Source organism: Panthera uncia, assembly GCF_023721935.1.
Source record: "Panthera uncia isolate 11264 chromosome B2 unlocalized genomic scaffold, Puncia_PCG_1.0 HiC_scaffold_24, whole genome shotgun sequence".
Taxonomy (NCBI): Eukaryota; Metazoa; Chordata; class Mammalia; order Carnivora; family Felidae; genus Panthera; species Panthera uncia.
In genome coordinates, this window is record NW_026057580.1 from 73,929,960 (window position 1) to 73,947,365 (window position 17,406).

At 41.9% G+C, this 17,406-nt stretch overlaps 1 protein-coding gene across 2 annotated transcripts in view; it reads left to right on the forward strand.

The window, feature by feature from the left end:
• Positions 1–3,750: 3,750 nt before the first annotated feature.
• The window catches only part of DSE (dermatan sulfate epimerase), a 79,715-nt gene continuing 66,059 nt past the window's right edge, over positions 3,751–17,406 (forward strand). Inside the window, exon 1 of one of the 2 annotated variants that reach the window (XM_049654197.1) lies at positions 3,751–3,856. The gene's annotated coding sequence lies outside the window, so the exon portion shown is untranslated. Of the gene's footprint in view, positions 3,857–4,536; positions 4,747–17,406 lie in introns of those variants that run through there. The other variant, XM_049654196.1, reaches the window with a different exon arrangement.

A 17,406-nucleotide genomic window follows, 5' to 3' on the forward strand; every position in this document is an offset into this window, starting at 1 on the left:
CTAAACATTCTTTGTAGTTCTCAAAAGCCATGCTTAAGAAAAATATTAAATACTTAAACTACTTTTGGTTCTTTTCATGACTCAAAAAAAAAAACTTAATTTCAGTCATTCGTGTGGCAAGTATCAATAATCATTTGTTTAATTTCAGAGAATAGTGCTGTAACTTAGTAGGTGTATGGGACACTGTGGGTGGTTTAAAACAAATCAGTGATATAAAAATCATCTATTTCAAAAGTCGGTTGAGAATGGAGAAAAACTTTCACCTGAGGACATTCAAACCGTAAGTGGGGTTTTAGATATGAAGTTAGTACAGGTCAAAGGATTTAGTGGAAAGAGCCTGTATTTGACACCAGAAAACTTAATCCTATGTGGTCTGAGCCATTTATAGCTTGGGAAATTCACTTCCACTTTCTGAGCCTGTTTCCACTCAAATGGGCATAGTAATGCTGACATCAATGCCTGTGAGGGTAAAATGAGATACATATGGAAGTGGCTGGCATACTTCATCTATTAGAAGATTGTGAAGCCAGGAGATACGTACCTGAAGAAGAATTATATATAAAAGCCTTAAATTGTGACTGAGGATGGAGAAGGTGCCACTCAGTTATGATTAATAACATAGGTAAATGTTTTGTTTTACTGATGAAAACTAAGTTCAGGAAGCTTGAGTCATCTAGAGGTGAAGCAGTAGCAAGAGAACAGTCTAGGTAATGGAGAGGGGCAGGTTGGCACTGGACAAGTCAGGGAGACTGCAGGCCTGAGTATGGGGGGTTGGAGAAAACATCTGGTGGGTGTCTTGGCCAGGACTGAATGCTCAGAAATGGGGAACTGAAGACTATTACTAAGTATACCTCAAGTGCAGTCAGGCTGGAGCAAACCAAAATGATCACACCTTTTCAGTGACTCAAGGATGAATCTTTTAGGTGTAGGATAAGGCGGTTTTACAAATAGATTAATTTGGCCTCAGGGAGGAAAAAAAGAAGCATTTCAAGGACTGAGGCAATTGTACAGTCACGGACCAGCTGGCTGGTTAGTAAAACCTAAAGGGCAAATTTCAGTTTAATGAATTAAACAAGAGAACATAAACCATGTACTTTTAACAGCCCCATAAAATTGGGGTCCATTAGGCTAGAGCCAAAAATAAACTAAGGAGAAAAATATATACAGTTTATTTTGTTTATATATATTTTTTGTTTTGTTCAGACAAAAAGAACATAGAAGGAATGCACCTACTCGAGATAGATGACAAACAGAACTCATTCCTTTTTTCTTCTTTATCATGAAAAAAATAATCCTTTAACCGAAAGAGTGAAATGAACATTGGAAAAGTTTGAAAACTTAGGTGAAGAATCTGTGAGGAAATAACCTAGTTCTATAAAGCTTAACTTCTCGTCTCCAAAAATTACATCTCAGCCAAGAGTTTGTAAATAATCACTTTCATCTCAAATCAGCACAGAGAGAGATGAACAGTAAAGGACTGGAGATGGAGAAGTAGAGTTCCAATTTTCAAAAAAGAAGCCGCGAGATTCCTGAAGCCAAGACAAGGGGCTTTTTACAGATCTTGAACAAAATTAATAAACCAATTCTTAAATGGTATCTGGGCACTTAGAAAAGGAAGAAATCCAGAAGTTAACAAGAATTCACTAAGTAGTTGTTTCCTTTTTTTGACAATATTGCTACACCAGTAGAGCAAGGACATCTAATAGACAAAACACATCTGTTGTTTAAGCTGTATCTGGGTGGTGGAAATTGCTTTTTCCTAATCTGTTGGCCTGGGTAAGGATGGGTAACTTTTACTAATTTCCACAAAGACACCACACACAGATGCACGTTAGCTGCTGCTCTGGGACGACAAAAGAAAATATAATTAACACATGGATTCTCCATTGATGAGAATATTCATCAACAGCGTGCTGATTCAGTGTCAGTTGGCAGTGGAAAGTGCCTGGGAATGAGGACTTGAATGATGACACGGCACACAGACCGAATTTGCAGAAGACAAAATTGGAAGGTAGAATTACTCAATTACATCAGTGATATTCAACATGTCAACAAGCTAGAAGAAGAGGCCTGACTTAGCACAATCGAACTTAATGGAATCAATCACATGTTAAGTGATGAACACCAGCAATAATGAGTATAGGTCAGGAAGGTGTGTTTCTGGGCAGTTGTGAAAAAGACGACTGCTTCAGAATTTTAGTGGATTGTAATATAGGAGTCATCAGGGTAATACTGCTGCCATATGAGCCCACAGGATTTACTTGAGGAAATACCGTAATTAGAACAAAGCCATTAACCATTTTTTTACTCTGTGTTATTTGGGATGAAACCTTGCATTTATTGTTGGGGTCACATTTTGAGAGGGACGATGACAAAAGAAACTGCCTTCCAAGAGCTTTTCAGAAAGGATGAGGAAGAGCTGATGGAGTTGGTAGGTACCTAGGCACACTGAAGCACTCTTCTGTGGAACTGATGTGCCAGATGCTTCCTGGAAAACACCAGAATGGCAGATCTTTGAGGCCTGTTGTATGGGGTGGGGGGTGTGGGGCAGGCTTTGCAAGAGTAGATGTTATCCAGAAACAGATTCCAATCAATTGAAGGCAAAACTGGGGGTGAAGAGGGGAGCAAATGACAACGGGTACTGACACTTTTGAAGAGTTCTAAATCCTGGTTGCACATTATGATTACCTGGGAAGAGATTTTAAATGCCTATGCTTAGATACTACCCCTAGAGATTCTGATTTATTGGTTTGGTATGGAGCCCTCATTAAAAAAGTATTTTTATCAAAGCCCCTCTGCTAATTTAATGATCTAGGTCGGAAACACACTGAACTAGATGACTACTTTGTTGAGAAATTAAATAAATCAAACCAGATGCTTTTTCTAAAGTGTCTCCCAAGTTTGAGAAGATCAGTGGAGATTAACTTCTGGATTACCTTTTACAGCTAGGCACTTTCACAATTAATCCTAATAATTGAATTAATACATTTAAATCCCTTAGCACAGTGTCTGGCATGTCGTAACTCTCAAATATTAGCTATTTTTATTGTATCCTCGGTATAACGGTTCAATGGAGGGATTGTATCTCTACATTACAGATGAGGAAACTGAAGCTCTGCAGTCAGTTTTCTAAGTCCTCTGATAGGAAACTGCAAGATAAGCATTTAAACCAGATTACAGCCAGATCTAAATTAGAAAGTCCTTTCTCCTCAGCCCCACAGGTCACCTTTAAACCTTTTGGAAGTTTATGCAAAACAGTGGTTTACCTGTGTGAACATTTAAAAATTTAATAAAACCACTTCCTCTTGACCTGTTGGTAAGTAATCTCTCTTCATATGCATTTTCTGAAAAAGAGAAGCATAAGAGGAGACATCCACTTTTTTTTCCTAATGTGGCCTGGTGGAAACTTCTCTGAAGGTCTTGAGAACCTGCGAGGACAGGGGAAATGGAGGTGGCCCTTTAGAGCTCAAACAAAGCACTTGGAAGTGAACGAAGAAAAGACACTGCTCTCAGGTAAAACATCTCCAATTCTAATGAATGGGTAAACATCTGTCACTTTTGTACAGCCTGGCTCTGGTAGGTTTGATTACACGCTAATACGGAGGGAAGCAAGTTAGGCCTTAGGTCATTTAGAACACCTCCCTGGAGCCAGGTTAGACCAGGCTGCGCTCAGTGGCTGCTTTAAGAAAAGAGTGGAAACTTCTCCAAGGGGGATTGTGACGACGACGACGACGACGACGACGACTACTACTACTAAGGTTATAAATCCTCCACCTGAAAAACTGTTGGATAAGAGATCTCTGTCCTCTCCTTCCTACTCCCTCCCTCTCCCCGCCATGCGGGCCTGGGCGATAAGGTAAAAACTGCATACAACTGCTCTGTCCCTGACCCCTTTACCTTTGATGATTAAAATCCGTTCAGTTTGCGGGGTTCAGTGCTTTCGGCTTTAGTGATCTTAAGATCGTTAGTGCAGCTAAAGGGGAGAACTGCGTCTAAGTAGGTGATTTCCTCCCTTACTCCTGAGAGTAAAACCAAATGCTGGAGGAAAGGAGGAGTAACTGTTGTGGAGAAGGGGAGGGAGTGGGCAACAGCCCGGGTAAGCAAGGTTCTCCGCGTTTTCCTCGATTTCCTTCCCCGGGCTGGACGGAAGCATCAGCTCCTCCCCTCTGGGCCTCCAAAAGTATCTTTCTGTTCGGGGCGATTCCAGAGTCGAACCCGAAACGTGTGGGTCACTTAGAAACGAGAGCAAGTTGGAGCCAAAGAGGCCCGGCAAGGCAGGGGTGCCTGGAGTTGGGGCCCCAGTGGAGGGGAAGGCCGAACTCAGCGCCGAGCCGCGAGTCCCAGGAGAGGAGGAGCGGAGAAGAAGGAGGGCGGGCCGGAGGTCGGGGTCCGGCGGGGAAGGGGGTCCCCGTTTCCCCCTCCCCATCTCGCCTCCCCGGGTTCTGGTGACGTTGCGGTTTCCTCCCTCTAGCCGAGCCTCAGCGCCCGCCGCGTCCCGCCCTCCTCCTCCTCCTTCGCCCACACCCCTCACCCACCCGCCCGCTCGGCTCGCAGTAGCGCCGCCCGAGGCTGAAGCGGCGCATCCCGTGGCGCGGCGCCCACCGGCACCCGAGGCGCTGCGGGCGCGCTGAGGGCTCGGCTCAGAGGGCGCCGGGGGGCCCGGGCGCCGTGGTGTGAGGGGGCCGCGGAGCCGGGGCCGAGGCTGGGGAGGCGACGCCCGGGAGGACGAAGCCGCGGCGGGGAGCGGTAAGCGGAGGGGCGGCGGCGGTCGCCGTTCTGGGCCCCGCGCGGCTCATCTTTCTTCCGGGGTCTCGGGCGGGTCGTAGGGTGCCGGCGGGAGGCGGAAAGCCACGTCCCCTGCCCCGCGCGGAGCGGCGCGGGCTGCGCGCCCGGGCCCTGCGCGGCTGGGCTGCTGGAGGGCGCGCGAGGCGTGGAGCCGGCGCCGTGGGCTTCCCGCGTCCGGGCAGCTCCTAGCCCCTTCCCAGCCCTTGAGCGCCCAGCGCAGAGTCGGCGCACGGTGAGGACCCCGAGATCGCTTTCGGTGCCTCGGCGCCGCGATTGCCCGGCCAGCCCACGGGGCTCCAGCTTCTTCGGCCAGCTGGGTGGCACAGCCTCGCGCCCTGCTTTCCCTGCGTGCCCTGCTAGTTGGGGAGGGGTTGGTGATTGTCGTGTGTGCGGACCCCCGCGCGGGTAGCCTCTCTGTGCGGCTGTGGAAGCCCGGGGAGCCTGTCCCGAGCGCCCCCCCCCCCCCCCCCCCCCCCCAGATGCTGGATTCCAGCGCCGCTTGGCTCCCCCGAACCGGGAGAAATTGTGGGTAAACCTCACTCGCAGGCAGCTCCTGGTGGTGGTGGTGGTGGTGGGACGCCTGACTCACAGGCTGGGAAGCTCTGTAAGCAATGCCACATGGGCTCGAGATCTGTCGCGGCTGGAATCCGAGCTAAGTTTGTGACCCGAGAACTTTCTCGTTTTCATCGCTCATTTGAGGCAGCAGCCTCCGCTTAGGCTGGCCGGCTGGCATTAAAGGTTGAAACCAAATCCACTGCTTAAAAGCAGGAGGTGAGCCTACTTTACCTGGAATTCCTTAGGTCAGGAAGTGACACTTTTAATTTCTAGGGATCTTCGTGTAATGAAGTTCTTAAATTTGTTGTTGTTAGTCATGGCTTAGTTAATGATACATTAAATTTGAGAATGGACGTTCTCACTTAGAATTTTGACAGCATTTAATTTTTCGGGAGTCCTCTTCATTTTTTTTTTTTTTTTAAATGTCTTAGTAAGTGATAACCTCTGAAATGCTATATGTGCAATATTTGGTAGAATGTTCAGACAGTACTCCCAAAATGGGATCACAAAAATGTAATGCTCATGAAAGAATAAAATACAGGATTATCTGACCATTTGTCTGTCATGTGTTAACTTTTTTCTTTCAAGTTCACCATACAGGCACAAGTCCTTTTATGAAGTGTGTAGGTTAGATGTGTTTTAGTATAAATGGAGAAAAGATGAAATTTAATGCCTCCAGCATCTAGTGACCCCTTTGTGTGAGTACAGCAAAAAGTGCAAGACACTGCTGGTAATTGAGGGGATATACAGAGATGTATAAGAAACTGCCCTAATCCTCCTGAAGCTTCCAACGTGGGAAGGGAGAAAACATAAATAAAAAGCATCTGAGAGTTTGAGCTTGGGAAGTTTCATTGTCCATTGATGGGCATTTCATGTCAGTATCAGTTTCATCAATTTTTGGTTAATTAAATAAAAACAGTGGCCTGCAAAGTACATTTTTACATTCAGATTAATAACTATTGATAGTACAGTCATCAAATAAAAGGGAGTTCTCCAAAAAAAAAAAAAAAAAAAAGGAATTTGGACAAAAAGGGAAATTTGCAACAAACACAGTATAGGCCTTTGCCACCCTGAGGATTATTAGGATTTTGCTGGTTCTGCTGGGTGAAAGCTGTTTAATGTTCCTCCCTCTGAGGTTAGGGGCCTAGTGTGGGCAGACACCTGGTGAGAAGTCAGCTGGGTTGGCCACATGAGGTCAGGACCATTATAGTGACTAACATTTATGTGAGCAACTACTTTAGTATTTATAAAATTAGTCCACAGATTAGCAAATACAGGTTTTCAATGAGATTTGTGGTCTGGCTACTCAGTATCTTGCAGTGCTGCCTGGAGGGGACATGGTGGTCATCCATGAAGTTCTTAACTTTACAGATGTCCTTCCTCCTCCAGTGCTTGTTTTTGTTTGTCTGTTATTTATTTTAATTAGAGAATGAGAGAGAGAGAGAGAGAGAGAGTGTGTGTGTGTATGCTTGCCCTTGAGTGAAGGAGAGGAAGAATCCCAAGCAGGCACCACATTCAGCACTGAGCCTGATGTGGGTCTTGATCCCATGACCCTGGGATCATGACCTGAGCCAAAATCAAGAGTCAGACACTCAGCTAACTGAGCCACCGAGGCACCCTCCCCTGCTGTGCTTTTTTTTTAAAGATTATTTAATTTCTGAAAAAGTGTTTTGTATCATAGGTGAAAATGCATTCTGCAATTACATAATAAAATATTTATATATATCTTAATGTACTCTTTAGTGGATTATTTTGGTATTTATTTGTACTGCTTTGGATCACACTGTGTTGTGTGAATGATATTACATTATTCCCATTCAGTATTACAATTACAGCAATGATTGGAAAGGAATAAAGGATAAAATATTTAAATTTACATTTCAGTATATCAGTAATCAATGTTTTCAAAGGGGGTAAAGAACTAGTAAAAGACTAGCATTTCATCATTACAGCATATATGAATTATTTGAGTCTAAAATATAATTGGTATTCTTACTCTTTTTCAACCCTTCCTCCCCAGTGAAACAGAGAAATACTGTTATTGTCCTGGGATGTGTTTGTGGCAGGTCTCTGAGGAGGTGAAGAACATCATCATGGTGGATATTGGTATTTCATGTACTGAAAGGGGCTGGACCTTTACTATTCTGAAGGATTGGGTAGGGCACGTGATGAGGTTCGATGGGCATCAGCCTTCTGAAGGAGTGTGTGCAAACAGAGGACAGAACAGTTCTTGTTACTGATGCCTTAGGGTTTTCTCATCTTGGAATTACATTATCTTCCCCTAACTGGGGGTCACCAAATTACCAGCAGATGTTTGGATGACACAATAAAATTCTCTAAACCTAGAATCAGTGCCCAACACAGCAATTAGGCAAGTGTATAAGCCCAGAGCACCATAAAGAGAAATTATTTCCCCCATGCAATTCATTTGGTGAGTTAGTAGTGGCAGAATAGGAAATAGAGATTAAAAATCCCAGATTCCTGAGGCACTGATCCATGCGTCCATTTGGTGACAGCAATAATTGGAAATGGATGAATTTCAAAGTCTTGCCAACTCTAATGCCCAATTCTAAGAGGAAATTCCCTTTTAAAAATTAAACTCTGCATTAAGTGGATAATATCTTTAATTGAAGTAATTGTTCTTTGAAGAAAATCTGTTACCGAATAAACTCAGTCCCATATTCTGGCCCATCTAAACTTAGTGTTTAGGAACTTCTGGTCTCGTATAGAAGATTGGTTTGGTTAGCTCGCAGTGGAGAAGTGTTACAGAAAAGATTCAAACGAGTGGAATGTATTAGGTCAAGAGGGGCCATTAGGATTAATAAATTCTTGCTTACAAATTCATATGTGTGTAGACAATTGAAGGAACGGAAGAGTCCCTGATAGATCATATGGCTATACTAATACTTGCATTTAAAAATCGCTTAGTACTTTAAAATTTTTTTCAAATCTTACATTTTCATATTTTAGCATAGTGGAAATGGGGAGTGATATAGAGCAGGTGTCTTATCCTCATTTTAGGGGTGTGGAAATGGAAGTACTGTGAGGGTAAGAGACTTGTCAATCATTTTACAAGTAATTAGTGGTCTACCTTAAATATGAGAGGAAACTATGTTGCGCATTTAATTCTGCTTTGCTCCTTTATGACTCCAAGTGCATGTTATTAAAGACTCTTACATTTCATTTTCCTACAGATCTAGTTTATTATCTCCTTTACTACTCACTACTGTCCAGGGACTGTCAGCTCCTGTCAAATGCTTATGCGCTTTCCAGACTTCTGTACACTGGCCTTTTACAGATCCCCTTCCTACAGCTCCCTCCACTTCCACTCTGGGCTTTGTAAGGATTCCATTGTGGGAATGGAATTCTCTTCTAATTCTCGAATTCCTGCAGAGCCCTAGGCTCACCGCTCAGTCCTCATTAGCTGACTTCAGGTCTTTGGGTGCTTTACCCATGGCGTGGCTTGCTCCTGCCTCTCAAGGCAAGCTCCAGCCTGTTGAGGGTGTGGAATCCAGATCCTCTTTCAGACGCCCAGAAGAGTATAAACCTGCAGGAGGCAGAGTGTTCGCAGAGCCTGGTGGAGATCACAAAGGAGAAAAGGGAATGATTTTAATTTGGCAAGAGAAGAAAAGAGAGTTGAAGCCATCTGTTTATTTCTTGAATAAAATAGTTTGTTCAGTTCTTAATTCAGAATAACACTGTGAGTTTTAATGTGTGTTAAGATTACCACTGGATTTCCTTCTAGTTGTTTCAACTCCTTTGAGAGATTCTGTAAGCATGAACTTGGTGTCTTCAAATGTTAGTAAACAATTCCTGAAAGAACAGAATTTGCCTCTTCAGTAATATGTAGAACTATAAACATACTGATAATAAGTGTAGTTTGTTTGACATTTTATATTTGGGAATGGTTATAACCATCAGGTAAGTATGGTCCTGTTTTTAAAAAATAGAAGGCATATATACAGTTAATTAACATATACATGACGTATCCACTGTAGGTTATTTGTGTCCGTCTGCTTTGTACTAGACAGGGTCAGAGAGAGTTTGCAACTGAACGTATATGTCTGCATGCCAAAAAAATTTTTTTTTAAGTTTATTATTTCTTTTGAAAGAAAGAAAGAGAGAGAGAACCAGTAGGGGAGGGGCAGAGAGCGATGGAGGGGACAGAGGATCTGAAGCAGGCTCCGTGCTGACAGCAGAGAGCCTGATGTGGAGCTCAAACCCATGAACTGTGAGATCATGACCTGAGCAGACATCAGACTGAGCCACCCAGGTGCCCCCCAACCCCACCAAAGTTTTTTCATATTATTTAAGGAATTAATAGTGCCTCTCTTTCCCCCAGTTAATGTGAAAAAAGTAGCAAGATAAACCTAGTAGGATTCCCTGTGTGTGTTTAAAATGGTACACATTGCTCTTTTAATAGAAATTGAATAGGTCCGCATTCAGTTAAATTGCTGTCATTGAAATCTTTCTATTTGAAATATTCATTGCATACGCAGATGGCTTAGCGTTGTAAATTTGTATTTGTTGATTAAATCAATGCTTCTGCATTTTTCTCATGTGTAACAAACTTAGCTACTAAGGAAAAGGCACTTAATGCATGCAGATGTTATACCACAACAAAGTTGAATCAGCATTTCATAACTCTTAAAAGGAATTTGTAAAGGAAATGGGCTTACCAAGCTTGTGGGTCTATAATATTTTTATTGATGAAGTACACAGGCCATATACTGGCTTTACTGTTGGGAGTCTAATGGCTATTGCAAGAAAAATGGGGGTATTTGTTAGCAATTCATGAAGTGGGAGGTAAAAACATTAGGTTGGTTATATAAATTTTAGTGTAAAACATAGTAATCTCCAGATTATGTTGTGAATCTAGCAGGAATTACTGATTTACAAAAGTAACAGACTACAGATTGACACTTTGATTTAGGATACTCCCTTAGGCGCCTGGCTGGCTCAGTCGGTAGAGAGTGTGACTTCTGATCTGAGGGCTGTGAGTTCAAGCCCCACGTTGGATGTGGAGCTTCCTTAAATTAAATTTTAAAAAATTAGGGTACTCCCTTAGATTGAAGTATGGAAAGGGTTATTGCATTGCTAAAGTTAGCTTGCATCCAGAAAGTTGCGTCAGTGGCAAGAAACTCAAGAATTGCATGATAAAAATCACCAAGTACTTTAAAAGTGTCCCCTGCCAAGGTACACTCAGCACCCTGACACAACCGGTAGAGCAGTAGTGAAGACAGCCTGGCTGCGGGACAATACTGCTTACCTTCTTCACAGTTCTGACTGTAATTCTTTCTTCTTGAACAGCACTTTTATTGTTAGAGTCTACTGAGAATAGACTGTAAGTAATGGATTTCTAGAATTCCACAAATTCTAGTGAAGAACTTTTCTTGGGGCCTTTGCTGTTTAATGATATCATTCCAGGAGGTACAAAAGGGGCCAGACTCACCAACCATGCAGCCTGGGGGCCAGCTGCATTTTGGAATCACCTGCAGTGTTTACACTTCTCCCTGGGGGGGAATGGGCCTGGCCGGAAGGAAAAAGTAGCCTGAAAGGGAATGTTGAACAGCTGTTTTCCATCTTCCCTGAAGAAAAAATAGAGGAAATCGACTTACAGCAAGCATCAAGAGGGATTTATGCTAAATACAGGGAAGTTTTTCTGAATGTTTTAACCTTTAGAATGGCTTTCTGAAGGAGGCCTTTGAGTTTTTCTGTGTTTAGAAAGATTTAAGTGAGGCTGTCCTGGAGGGATATTAGCTTTTGTCTTCTCAGGTTCTAAATTTATGAGTTTGGCTCATCTGGATATGAAAATCATAGGAATTAAAAAGGATTTAAGTATAGGAATATAGAAGAAATGGTCAGTTTTTGTGTTTGAAACACAAGTTGCCTTCATAGTTTCTACTTAGCATTTTTGTTTGTTAGAACAAAGTATTTGCTCACTGGCTAAATGTTGATCATGTGTAAGAGTCCTGCAGCCTTTTTCAGGTACACATTATAATATCTGAAAATTCCTCTTCTCTCTGCTTAATCTGTTCTCCCCCAAACAGGTCAGTTTTCCCCACACTTCTTTTTTAATCTAGAAAACCTTAAAAGATTTTGGCATCAGACTCTAGTATTCCATTTGGGATTTTCAGTAATATCTTTTCTGTTTTTCTGCTCCATTTTTTATAGTATAACTAGACTGTCAGTAGTGGCCACAGGAACATATGGGGCATTCATCAGTTATTTGGTCAAAATACAGAGGTTGCCTATGTCAGAAAGAGTCTGGAAACTTTTCTCATTTACCAGACTTCTTATTACAGTATTTATGGTTAAAAATAATAATGGTATTTATAAAAACAGAATGTGAACTTCATTTTTCTTTAGGAAGATAGAATCTCCAAGAGAATTGATTCTGTGGTGTCAGGCCGGTGGTTCTGTTTTTTCTCGATATTAAAATTAGTACTTAAGATGTAATTATCTTAAAAGCAGGTTCATTTGGATGCAATGTTAGGTGTTGGAAAAAGCACTCTCAGCCATTATTGGGTCACTGGGCAAGAAGTGAAGCCCAGCAAAGTCAGTGTCTTAGGCAATTGGAATTAAGTGTTTCAACTTACTTTTACAGCCCATGGTTTTAAAGCAGTTTTGAAATGTTTTCACCATGACCCTTTTCAAAGAAAACTCTGATTCTTGGAAGCACTGAAAAACCTGCAGAGTTATCTTAGGTGCAAGTGTCTTTTTGCTGGCCCCTTTGGTGGTAAGGTTAATTTCTTCTCTCCCTCCTTTATCTTTACTTTTAAGTCTTCCACAAGTTAGAGCCTATTGATTCTACTGAGAAACCCAGTAGAAGTAGAGAGCAAAATAAGAATCAATCTGTTGCTTTTATGCAATACTCTCAATTTGTCCTTTCTTAAACATTAGTGTGAAATTTAGGGGTGCCTGGGTGGCTTAGTCAGTTAAGTGTCCTACTTCGCCTCAGGTCATGATCTCACGTTGGTTGAGTTTGAGCCCCGTGTTCGGTTCTGTGCTGACAGCTCAGAGCCTGGAGCCTGCTTCAGAATCTGTGTCTCCCCTCTCTCTCTCTGCCCCTCCCCCGCTGGCACTCTGTCTGTCTGTCTCTCTCTCTCTCAAAAATAAATAAACATTAAAAAATGTTTTTAAACACTGGTGTGAAATTTTAAGCACCTCTGTTTCCTCTGAGAAAATCAGCATTGTTCAGATTGGATTCATCACATGTTAATAACCATGTGCTATGTTTGAGTTCTAGGATTTTCACCGTTAACATTTTTAGACTTACTGTGACTTGTATAGAATTATTCCATATAAGATTCAAATTAACTAATAGTATTTTGAGTATCTGCTGTAGGAACGTGGGAACTTTACAAATTCAATTTCACTTCTACTTGTTGGATTTCATCTTCCAAGTTTCAGGTTAAGTTTGTCCACTCAGTATCTCTTTCTTGGGGAAGCAATGTGTATAGTATTTATACTACTAAATTGCCATAAAATGATAAATCCTGTGCCTAAAGAAGCTGAATTGAGCTGGCAGCATCAGGGTGGTTATATAACAGATCCTTCTTTGTGTGCCTACACCTTTTTTTTTTGTTGGCGAAGCCACTGAAGTTTGGTTCAGTGATTGCAAGTTTTAGAAGAGATAAGTCTGTGTTACTTAGGAATGAATGCTTTGATATATAACTTCTTCCAGTGTACTTTTGAACCTGGAGAGTTAGATGAAAGAGCATTATACTTTAGCGATAGAAATACTGAAAGGGTTTAGTCATTCAGCAAGTATTTGCCAGGTACTTCTGTGTTTGAAGGGACGTCTGTGTGGAGGCAAAGAGGGGAAACATACAAAATAAATATGACATGGGTTTCCAGCCTTGGGGAGCTATAAAATCTGGTTGGAGAAGGATAATCAAGTATGAAACTTTATGAGAACAACTAAGTGCTGAAAGGGCCGAATGGATGCAGTAGAATTGCAGGAAGGAGAGAGCTGTAGGATTACACGGGCAGAGAATACGCATCTAGGAGCAGAGAATGCATTGGGCCTCAGGGGACTTTATGCCAAAAAGGGGAAGGGAGAAAGCATCATAAACAGGGCAGCTGAACCACAGCACTGGAAGAGGAGTCAGCAGAGAAAGGGAGTGGCTGAGAAAGGAGAAGGTTGGGGAGAACATGGGAGAAGCGTGGGAGTTCACTTCTATAACATTCTCTTTCCTTTCTTCATTCTGCACCTACTCTTTCATTGTTTTCCACAAGTACTTCTTGAAGGTCCTATTGCATGTAGTCAGTGGTACATGACACTATAGGAAAGGACCAATTAGTACTAAATGCATACATTAGTAAACACATATAAAGCTATAGACATTTTTATTGACACCTTTTTAGGTCCAATTCAGGTACCCCCTTCTCAGTACATCCTTCTTTCTCCACCCTAGCCAGATGTGCTAACTTCTCTAAATCTCAGTAGTAGTTTGTCATTCTCTTGCATACATCCTCCTTATTATTTTAGTGGTGTGTGTGTAAAAATTTTATTTCTTTTGCCATCTTCTAAGATGGTGTAAGCATCTTCTTGGCTGGCATTATTTCTGATTTCTCAAAGAATATTGAACAATGCAGGTATGAGGCCACAGGGGAGACCACTTATGGATGGAGTTGCCAGGGAAGGCTTCATCAAGAACCTTGTGTTCTTTGAAAAAGAAAAGAGGTCGGGTGTGGAGCAGCACAGAGGGGGAGCCCCATGAAAGAGAGTGATAGTGGGAATAAAGAACAAAATGTGAGTTGTACTCAAGGAAGAGCAGGTAAGTGTGAAGAGAGAATTTGTATAGGGAAGAAATGAGTGATAAAATGAAGGTAGGTAAGTGTTAGGTTATGGAAGCTCTTGCATGAGAAATTTGTTTGTTTTGTTGTTGGAATAGAGGCTCTTGAGTAGGAAAGTGGTATAATGGTGATTCTTTAATTTATAAGGAATTTTGTAGTTTACAAAGATACTTGTTTTGTAGGTAGTATGGTCAGACTGTGGGTTTCTCTCTCAGCTCCTTTGCTTTCTATGTGACCTTGGGTAATGAACTCAACCACCTATGCCTCAGTTTCCTCATCTGTAAAAAGAGGATGATATTAGTATCTACATTATGGGCTGTGGTGAGATTAAATGAGTTAAGCCATGTGAAATACTTAACATGGTTCCTGGCATTTGGTAAGCGCTATATATATTTATTGTTTATAGCAGCCTCTGGTTCAGATATAAGAAATACGACCTCCACTTTAGAAATGAGAGAATTGTGGAGCTAGGACTGTATGTTAGTTTGGTAGAGCTGCTGTAACAAAGTGCTTCTGAGTGGCTTTCACAACAGAAATTTATCGTCTCACAATTCTAGAGGCTAGAAGTCCAGAATCAAGGTGTTGATCCGTTTGGTTCCTGTGAAGGCCATGGAAGAGCCTCTCTATTCCACGGCTTTCTGCTAGCTTCTGGTGGTTCCTGTCAATCTTTGGTGTTCCTAGACTTGGCAATACTTCACTCCTATCTCTACCTTCATCGTCATGTGGCATTCTCCCTGTGTGTCTCTCTGTCTCCAAATTTCCTATTTTTTTAAAAATACCAGTCATATTGCATTAGGAGCCCATTCTACTCCAGTATGACCTTATCTTAATTGTATCTGCAACAACCCTGTTTCCAAATAAGGTCACATTCTGAGGTACTGGGGATTAGGACTTTTACTTAGTGAACGTTTAGAAGACATGGTTCAACTCATAACAGATTCCAAGTCAGATCTTTTGAGTCTACCATACGGTGACCACGGTGTGCCAAAAGGATTGTGGGAAAGGGGAAGAATCTGTAGGTCTATATGAGAAACAACAGGCTTTCATTGGCTCTTCTGTCTCCTCTTTGCCTTAGACCTGCACCATTCCCTGAATAGTCACAGTGATGCACATGTCACAAAGAGCCTTGGGATATCAATATGTCCCTGTCTTCTGAAAGGATCTTTTGCATTTCTTTCTTCTTCTCAGCATGGCAGTCTCTGTGACTTCTTTGCATTTGGGGATTAGAGATAAGTTTAGGGACATTATACTTGCACTGGATAATTTCAGTCTTCCCTATAAATTTGAAAGATATATCACTGTCCCAAAGTATAGGTGATAAAGGAAGAAGTGAATACTTTTGGAAAGGGGCAAAAATCCACAGTATCAACAGCAAGGATTTTACTAAAGAGTCAACTGGAGATGAGTGAGTGGGTAGATATGCAGAGGTAAGATAGAAGTTGATGCCTCAGGTTTATAGTTGGGATTGAGGTAGAATGAACACCTGGTCCCCCTCCCCTGCCTCATTTAACTCAGGAATTGCCTGACAAGTGGTCATCTAGCCTCCACATTCATTTAGGACTAGACCTGAGAAGAAAGTTTACAAAATGAGATTAGTACAAAAGGAGTTTTCTCCAGCATCCAGCTCAACGAAGAGAATGCCATCAGGTTTGACCAAAAGAAACAGCTAGGTGGGACCTGGCTGTGAGCAAGATTGGGTGAAATGGGTAGGGCAGATATGAGAGGCATATGCGTAGATTAGGAGATGTGGAGAATGGGGCCAGATTCCCAGATGCTAAAGATAGTATGAAATGTAGACAGTCAAGTCAACTGAATATTCACCAAGATATCCAGTTAAGCATGCATGACCTTGGACGTACAGACACAAATGTTAAATATCTGGCCATATTATAGGCTCTGACTTGGGGTATTTCTGGCAGGACACTTTTTTTTTTTTGGCCTGTGGATCAGTGGCCAGTGCTTATTCTTTTCTGCCCAGTTATCAGAGTCTCCAGCAGTTTAGTAAAGCTTTTCTTTTCCTTAAAGATTGTTTCCTAGCAGTAACACTTTATATATCTATAGAAACTCACCATAATAAGATATTTAGCACAAAATAACAGGAGTGGTATAAGTGTACAAGAAATAATTCATTAGAAAGCATCTTTATTCTTTTAAATTCTCCAGATAAAAGAAACGTCAGCAGTACAGGAAATTTTTTTTTATTTGTAAATAGCACTAATAAAGCCCTTAGACCAAACCATTAAATAATAATAATAATCATCTTTGGGAATATAGTTAAAAGGAGGGACATGAAGGGAATCACTCTAAATTTCAAAACAGAACAACCTCAGTGAAAGTCTTAGCACCAAGACAACTAGCCAGTGGAAGGAGAGGCCTGCCTGGTCTGGGCAGGAGTGGATGGGAAAAGTGGTGGAATGTCTAACCCCATGTAAAATGGGCTGAAAGTTTTGAGGTGGCGTTTAGAAAAAGGCTCTGAGAAAAACCCATGCAAACCATCCATGGACTGTTGGGAAACCAAATGAGATCCTCTGGGTGAGGAGTGAGATCTGAGGTGGGCCAGGCACCTTAACAAGGACGTGGCAAGACTTAGGGGCACAGCAGTACCTCTCACTTATAGTGTGAGCTTTGTGCTCAAGGGAGGGTTGAGAAGGCAGCGACTATGGTGCCAGCTGTCAGTAAACCGTAATCATTGCCCTGTGTAACCTTGAAAGGGTCAAGGTTGTAGTACATTTTACCTCCAAAGGGTTTGTCTTGGTACACAAAGAATTTTATCACTTCTCTATATGTAGTTATGTTTGTATAGTTATATGATTATATACATAATTATCCCTCAGTTTTTAGAGGTTTACATCTTGACACGTTAATCTATTCAGTAAATGATCTTTGCATGTTTCTTAAGAGCTGGGCACTCTTCTAGGTGTTAGGGATATAGCAGGAAGCAAAGTGATCCCCTGGAGCTTAATTCTAGAGGGAGGAGCTAGGCACATAAAAGAAATAAGTAAATTATATGGTAGATTAGAAGATTATTAGTGCTATAAAGAAAAAATAAAACCCGGAAGGGAGTTAGGGGATGGTGATGATTGACTTAAATAAAATGAACACAGCGAACCTCACTGAGAAGGTGACATTGAACAAAAACTTAAAGGAGGTGAGAGAGCAAGCCATGTAGATATCTGGGGGTAGCGTTCTAAGCAGAAAGAACAAGCACACAGATGCCGAGGAGGGAGCGTGTCCCATGTGTACCAGAAGAGCAAGGATGCCACA